Source organism: Peromyscus leucopus, chromosome 1, assembly GCF_004664715.2.
Source record: "Peromyscus leucopus breed LL Stock chromosome 1, UCI_PerLeu_2.1, whole genome shotgun sequence".
Classification (NCBI taxonomy): domain Eukaryota; kingdom Metazoa; phylum Chordata; class Mammalia; order Rodentia; family Cricetidae; genus Peromyscus; species Peromyscus leucopus.
This window is the reverse complement of record NC_051063.1, coordinates 189,927,313-189,935,753: the sequence shown is the minus strand read 5'-3', so window position 1 is coordinate 189,935,753 and position 8,441 is coordinate 189,927,313. Positions and strand designations below refer to the sequence as shown.

The 8,441-nt window shown below is 36.6% G+C and overlaps 1 pseudogene; it reads right to left on the bottom strand.

Annotated features, from left to right (window-relative positions):
* Window positions 1-1,045: 1,045 nt before the first annotated feature.
* The window catches only part of LOC114687591, a 46,412-nt pseudogene continuing 39,016 nt past the window's right edge, over window positions 1,046-8,441 (bottom strand).

The window sequence follows — 8,441 nt, the reverse complement described above, 5'->3', positions numbered from 1 at the left end:
ATTGAAGTCCTAGATATAAATTCACACACATATGGATACCTGATTTTGATAAAGAAGATAAAAATACACAGTTGAAAAAATAAGGCATCTTCAACAAATGTCTGCATATAGAAGACATCCTGCAAGAGATTCATACTGATCACCCTGCTCAAAACTCAAGTCCAAATTTATCAAGTGCCTTAGCATAAAACCAGATACCCTGAACTTGATAGAAAAGAAAATGGGTGAGAGCCTTGGAGTGATTTTTTTTATAAGAGAAGAATTTCTGAAAAGAACACCACTAGTACACAAACTAAAACCAAAAATTAATAAATAGAGATTAAGGAAACAGAACAACTTCTCTAAGGCAAAGGACACTATCACTGAGACAAAGCAGCAGCCTAAGGAATATAAAAAAGGGTTTTACCATCTCCATATCTGATAGAGGACAAATATCCAAAATATATGAAAACTCAAGAGACTAGATATCAAAAATCAAATAATCCAATTTTAAAATGTGGTAGAGATCTAAACCCAGAATTCACTAAAGAGGAAACTCGAATTGGTGAGAAACACTTAAAAACATGTTCTTTGCCTTTTCTTACTGTGTATTGTTTTTGCCACACATGGAGTTTGTCTTTTTGTAACTTGCTCTTTTTGGTAGAGTAATGGAGGCATAGTGGATATTGGAGAGAGGTTAAGTAGGGGGAAATTGAGTGTGAAAACACCATGCTGTGTTAAGTTTCACCATTCAAGTGCTGTCAAAGTCACACAATCAATCAGACATCAAAAGAACACAGTTTATTTCAAATTTTAATGTATATTACACAAAGAATAGAACATCTGCACAGGAATAATGTCCAAGAGCCAGGTCTTATAGAATAAGTGTTTGATTGGAAGTTTACAGGAGAATATGTACAGAAAAGTAGTATACATGATGATTCTAGGCATTGTCATTTAAGAAAGAGTGAGAGTCAAAAGCTAATGCATACATCTTTCATTGTATCCTAAAAGGTGGTAAGGTACCAGCACTAAAGTTGTCAGTTTCTATTTAGGATCTGTCAGTTCAGAAAGATGTTTTCTCCTTTAACTTTTGAAGAGAATTTCTCTCTGGTCTTAACAAAATTATGTAACACTTTGGGAAAAAGATGCATCCCAGCAGGCCAACACTGGAGGCCAGGATGGAGAAGACCTCCACAGCTACCATGACCTTGCCCTTGGTGCTGTGGTAGACAGGGAGAAAAGTGACCCAAACACTGCAGAACAACAGCATGCTAAAGGTTAGCAACTTGGATTCATTGAATGTGTCAGCGAGATTCCTGGCCAAGAAGGCCACAATGAAGCTCCCAAAGGCAAGGGAGCCATGGTATCCCAAGACACAGTAGAATGCAGTAACTGAACCCTTGTCACACACAATGATGATGTGGCCATGCTCAGAGTGTGCATCAATGTTAACAGATGGAGGAGATGTTCCCAGCTAGATTGCACAGAAAATAATTTGGATTAGGGTGCAGATGGCAATAATATAGTCAGGTGCCCCTGAAGTCAGGTAGAACCTTTTCTTTCTTCCAGGGGCTGTGACTTTGAAAGCCAGAACAACAGTAACTGTTTTGGCCAACACAATGGAAACAGTCACAGTGAATACAACTCCAAATATGATTTGCTGCATTACACAGGTAGCTGAGTTGGGTTGGCCAATAAAGAGCAAGGGGCACAAGAAACAAAACATGAGTGAGATGAGCAAGGTGTAGCTGAGATTGCGGTTATTGGCCTTGACAATGGGAGTGTCATGATGCTTCACAAATACCAGAAGAACTGCAGCTGTGATTGCCGTGAAGCACAAGGCCATTAAAGTCAAAGACATCCCCAAGGGGTCTTCATAGGTCAGAAAGACCACGGATTTGGGAATGTACTGGTTCTGGTCTTAGTTGGCATACTGGTCCTCTGGACACTTCACACACTGATCCACATCTGATGGAGAAAGGAAAGTATGATTAGTACAGCTTAGCATATTTAGAGACCAGACATTTCAACTAAGTGTGTTGCAGAAGCAGTCCAATGTCCACATTCTTAATGTGAATGTAAGTGAAAGGCACTGCTCCATGGCAATGCTTCAATTTCACTATATTCATTCATTATATTTATGTGTAAGGAAACCAAACCATCCTTATGTTTGTATTTAACTGTGTGTTAATGATTCCATTTGTCATCTTAAGGAAAGTACAAATATTTTAGCACCATTTTGGATGCTATGATAAAGGGACTTAACATTTTTAAGTGACAGAAGCTGAAATCATTAACAATTGTTTGCACAGTATATATTTTAATATCTCAGAAGCACAGATACATTGCCTGCTGATTTTTCTCTTTCTGTTTTATGTATTCTGTCCACATTACATATGGAGACTGTGTCTTCTACTGGGACAAGACCTGTGATATATTTTCTAGTGTGAACTTGTCAGCCCAAACACATTGACATAGAAGCAACACTAAACAGAATCAGTAGGAAACCTCAGAGTCAGCAAGAGATACCCTAGGATCAAATTCTCCATGTATTTATCTCAGAGGTAAATGGTAAGTGAATCAGAGATAAAGACAGGAGATAAAGGATGAGGGAGAAGGGAGAGGAGCATGGGAGATGAGGAACAGGTTTTTGGCTAGAATACAAAGACCTGCCTCTGGATAGAGAGGTGACAGACATGCCCTTTAGGAAAATGGCAGTTCGTAAATGTTAAAGGGGCAGCTCATCTTGGGATAAAGTGTTTAATTGGATAGTCAAGTCTATTAGGACAGCCACAGGTGGTGTTGCTATCCTAACTTCAATACTTTGATAGCTGGACTTTGATAGTCAGCCCCAGGAGGAGGTAGTGGCCAAATAAGGGAACAGACCTTGGTGGTTAGCTTTAAGTATGTAATTGTCAGCCCATAAGTGGTATCTTATGTCTTTAATCCTGGCACAAGGGAAGCAGAGGCAGGAAGAATTCTGTGAGTTCAAGGTCAAGCTAGTACCAGGATAGCTAGGGCTACACACACACACACACACACACAAAAAACCTGTCTCAAAAAACCAAAAAAAAAATGCAAATGTCTTAGGTAGTATTTCTACTGCTGTGAATGGAAACCATCACCTTGGCAACTCTCATAAAGAAAAACATTTAATTGGGTGTCTTATAATTCAGAGGTTTAGTTCATTATCATCATGGTTAGTCATGGTGGCATGCAGGCTGATCTGCTGCTGTAGAAGTACCTTAGAATTATACATGTTTGATCAACAGTAATAAACTGACTTACTGGGTGTGGCTTAAGTGTATCTGAGAGTTCAAATTCTGCCTCCAGAGTGACATACTTCCTCCAATAAGACTACTCTTTCTCCAACAAGGCAATGCTTACTAATAAGACCACTCCTAATGATCTTATGTGGGCAAATCACATTTAAACTACTTCAATAAAATAATGGTTTTTTAGCAACACAACGGGAAAGGGGGAGAAGGGCATGGTTGATAAAGACATGTTGGCCACACTTGGTCTGGCTAAAGTCCCTTCAGAATCATTAAGTTTTTGTGGGGGTGTTTGTTTATGTGTGAAGATTTATATGTGTGTCTACATGCAGACTAACAAAAGAGTTCATGAATTTGAGAGTGATTCAGTTTATATGGGGTAAGTAGGAGAATGAAATGATAGAAGAAAGTTATATAATTGTCATGTTTGAAAATGCAAAAATAATTAAATATATTAAATAAATACTCTCTTAGTTGTGAATTCATCTGTCAAGAAGGACGCTGTAGTCCTGAGGCTTGTTTATAAGAAACAGTAATCCTATCACTTAAGGTAGAAACCTTTGTATATTTTTAGAATTAAAAATCCTACATCCAGATTTCATCACCGTTGGGAAGGGACAAGCACCTTGCTCCTCCCTGAATTTCCATCTATGTGAGACTGAGACTGTGAGTGTTCTCCAGTGTGAAGGAGATACTGATATAACACCATGAGCAACTCAACACAAGAACATTCAAGTAAGAGTGATAGCACAGAATGTTTGATTTTAAGAATAGGACCCCATTCGTAAGCTGTAATCTCTAACCTGGCAAAATAAGGAAATGTGATTACAACTGCTCTGAATCAGAGGATTATTGAAGAGCCATGATGTGCTTCTAGATTTTAAGTCTTTTTATCTAGAATAATGCATTTTAAAACATATGTAATTACTTAATTTGTTTAAGGGACTGAAAGTTGGCTCAGTTTTGAAGAGAATGTACTGCTCTTACAGAAGCCCTGAGTTCAGTCCCCAGCACTCATGTCAGGAGTCTCACAGGTGGCTGTAACTAACTACAGAGACAGTGGATGCCACTCACATGCACCTGCAATTGTGCACAGATACATACATAGACAAAACTGAAGAAACAATAAAATATTGTTTGCTTAAGTTTTGTTGTATTTATCCCTGTAAATACCCACTACTCCTTTATGTTTTTACATTTAAAACAATTTCACTAGACTTTATTCAATCACTTCAGTAAATATTATGTGTGGGAGTGCATGGAGGTCAGAAGAAAACTTCTAGGAGTTGGATAACTTTTCCCACTACAAGGAATTTAATTGCTGTGCAATATTACTGGCCATAAGTGTCCTTTACAGACTTTCATTTCATTGCACATGATGACAGGCAATAGAAGAGAATAATAATCTATATGCCATTTGCATGGAGCTAACTCTAAACAAATAATCATATGATTAAAAAGAGCTGTGTAGGGGACAACACTATTTAGAAAATTGTGGAAAGTTGCTTTCATACAAAATAATTTTAATCTTATATTTGTGACATTATTAAATGGGTGATGCATAGAAAAATATTGAACACAGGACACTGTATTTTCTACATCAGGTGACATCTCTTATTCACACTTTCCAAGACTTCATATCACATTGATCCTTTGAAAAGGGATCTCTGAATATTGCTTCTAGTTTTCTGTGTCATGCTAAACAGTTTCTGATAATTTTACAAGTAATTATTCCTGTCTCCACTAATCTTACAGAGGACTTTCATTTGATTCCTAGCACCCACATAACAGATTTTAGTGACTCTGGTGCCCTGATATGTTCTCCACTGACTCCTGCACATACATGGTGCCTTAAACTTATGTTCAAATTAAAGAAATAAATATTATTAAAGACTCATAAATGAAATTTAATCAACCTGTAATTTTAGAGGAGATAATCACACTAGAAATGACTTTAGTAGAATTCCCTCACACTGTAGTGTGATAATCAAAACTGTTTATTTGAAAAACTGACACATAAAGTGAATTTCCAATGAGTCAAAGCTGTATGTAAAGGCAAAGGCTATTACTTGAAGATATGTTGTTATTGATCACATTCCTATAAAAATGAATATAGGCAAGCGATGTATTTGATTTGTGGAGTGGACTTTTAAATGCTTTAATCATCCCATGTAGGTTAGAGAGGATGATCATTGGGAAGAATTTATTAAGCAGAAACACTCACTTGTCTCATTAGAAACTTCGTTTTCTGGGCAGGGGTTGCAATCAAAACAGCAGACTGCCATTCCCTCCTGCCAGAATTTTCTGAATCCAGGACGACAATCAGCACTGCACACAGAGGGTGGCATCTGAGGAAAATTAGACACATGCTGTTATCAATATTTTTACCTATTTCTTCCATATATACATTAGATGAACATGGTGAAATAAGATTATTTTATATACAGCAAATGAGTGACCATATTTTATTTATACAATAAACTTATTTTATATACATCAAATGAATGGTCACATTTCACTTAGTATATTATATAATGTGTGGAAACATTAATGTAAAGTTGGATAGCTTCACCTTGCTAGAAATTCAGGAAGAAGAATAGGATGTTTGTTGTGGGCAAACACTCTGGTGCTTGTAAACTGGTTTGTCTAGTTAATTTTTTGTCAACTTACCACAAAGTACATTAAAAAGTTAGTCGGAACCTGAACCAAAAGAATCCTCTTCATTGAACTAGCCTGTCGATCTACCTGTAATACGTTTTATTAATTAGCATTTGATTTAAGAGTGCTCAGCCCACTATGGGCATTTTCCCTAGGCAGGGCATATGGGAAATCAAGCAGATCAAGCCAGTAAGCAGAGATTTTCCCCCTAAGGGTCTATGATTTAGTTGCAGAATCCAGAATCCTACCTTGTCCTCCCTTGATTGTAATCCATGAGCCTAATCAATCACTCCTCTTCACTTTGTTTTTAGTCACTGTTTAATCACAATAATAGCATTGCAACCTAGAACTAGTGGATATAAGAAACAGTGGAAGCAACTCCTCGTATCTCAGATGACATACATGCACTCTAGTAGAATATCATTGTAAAGCATGAAAGAGAGAGTACAAGAAAAATTAGGGAAATGGCAGAGCCTGGTACATTTGTAGTGATTACATGCTGAACTGACAAGAATTGTCACTCACTGAAATTGTCACCACTGAAAGGTGGAGTGTTCCCTGAGGTGAAAATGCTGTACAAAAGCTTTAAGTACTGGGGGAACCTGAATAAAAGTTAGCTTACTTAATCTTAATTAAAAGATTTCTTAAAGTTTAAAATAAAAAGTCATTTTTTCATCAAAAACCAGCTTAGAGCGATCTGAATGCTGCTTCAGAAAGCTGCTGGTTGTTGTGTCCATACTTTGCACCCTTTCTTCAGTTTGAGTTCTGTGTTGAAACTGCAGTGTGTCCTATGGACTGGGCCTTTCATTCTCCACAATATGGATTACTACAAATCTTCCTTTTCTTTGACAGTTTTATGAAAGAGGTTCTCACAATGTTGTTGGGAGACCTCAACTCCTGATGTAAACTAGGCTGACCCAGTTACCACAGAGATCTGTGTTTCTTTCCTCCTGAATCCTGGAATTAAAATATATGCTATCAGCAGGCAAAATTCTTCCCTTCTTTTTTGTTCATGGTGTTTACAATTTCTTGTTGTTCATGCTAAGATACTAAGGACTATTTTGAAGAAGAGTGGAGAATATGTATATACTTGTCCCATTTCTGACCATGTGTTTTTAGGCAAGGTCTCTATTTGCAATCCTAGCTTGCTTGGACTTGCTATCAATGCCAGACTGGACATAAACAGACAGAAATTTCCCTGCCTCTGCCTGCCAAGAGTTTGAATTAAACATATGAACTACCACATACATCTTGCCTCACTAATGATTTTAGTGGAAATTCTTTGAGCTTCTCATCATATAGTACAATGATGACAACAGGATTATCATAGGAAATCTTTTTAAATGTGACTGGTCTGTACAATAATTATTAATTAATAAAAAAGAAAACTTAACAAGTCAAGATGTGTTCAGCCTACTGTTTCAGGTTTTCGTTTGTTTTAAATTTTAACTCTGAATGGATGGTGAACATTGTTAAGAGCACTTTTTGCCTATATTTGGATGATCATGTATTTCTATCCTTGAGTCTATTTATGTGCCACATTTATTTTATTGATATGCATATGTTGAACCATCCTTGTATCCCTGGAATGAAGTCAACTTTGCCATAAGGACAGATATTTCTGTTGTGTTGTTGAGTTATATTACTCAGTATTTAGTTGAGAATTTTTTCTACCATATAAATCAATGGGTTTAGTCTCTAGTTCTCTTTATTATGTTCCATTTCTTCCATATTCTTTCCCTACATATTTACAGAAGGGATTTTTGCATGATTGTAAGTGAGGATAGTTTCTGGAAGCAAAAATGACTGTTGGTTTTAGAAACCAATGTTGATGTTTGTGTTTTTGATTAGAAAATTTGAAGATTAATATTTAAATGTTATTGAGAATTATTTGCTAATTATGGCCTGTTATTGTTACTGCATTATTTGCTATTATTCTAACAGTTGTTTTTCTGGCTGGGTTTCTAGTGCTGTCTTATTCTTACTTGATCATTTGAATATGTCTTACTTTTCCATGTGTAGAAGTTCTTGGTTTTTTTTTTTTTTTTTTTGGTATTTCGAGACAGGGTTTCTCTGCATAGCTTTGTGCCTTTCCTGGAGCTCACTTGTAGTTCAGGCTGGCCTCGAACTCACAGAGATCCACCTGGCTCTGCCTCCCGAGTGCTGGGATTAAAGGTATGTGCCACCACCACCCGGCAAAGTTCTTCTATTGTTTCCATAACACTGCAAGAATCATTATGAATTCCTATAATTTATATGAACTGTTGAGCATTTTTCTGTCACTGTACTACTTAGGGTTCTCAGGAGTAAAAGTACTTATAAAATGAATCCAGCTCTCTCTCTCTCTCTCTCTCTCTCTCTCTCTCTCTCTCTATATATATATATATATATATATATATATATATATATATATATATAATTTGAATTTCTTATAGGCTGTGGTTTAGCTATTCCAACAATTGTTGTAAACAAATGCATAGACCAAGAATCCAGAAACTTCTTAGTCCATGAGGATGAAGGTTTCTG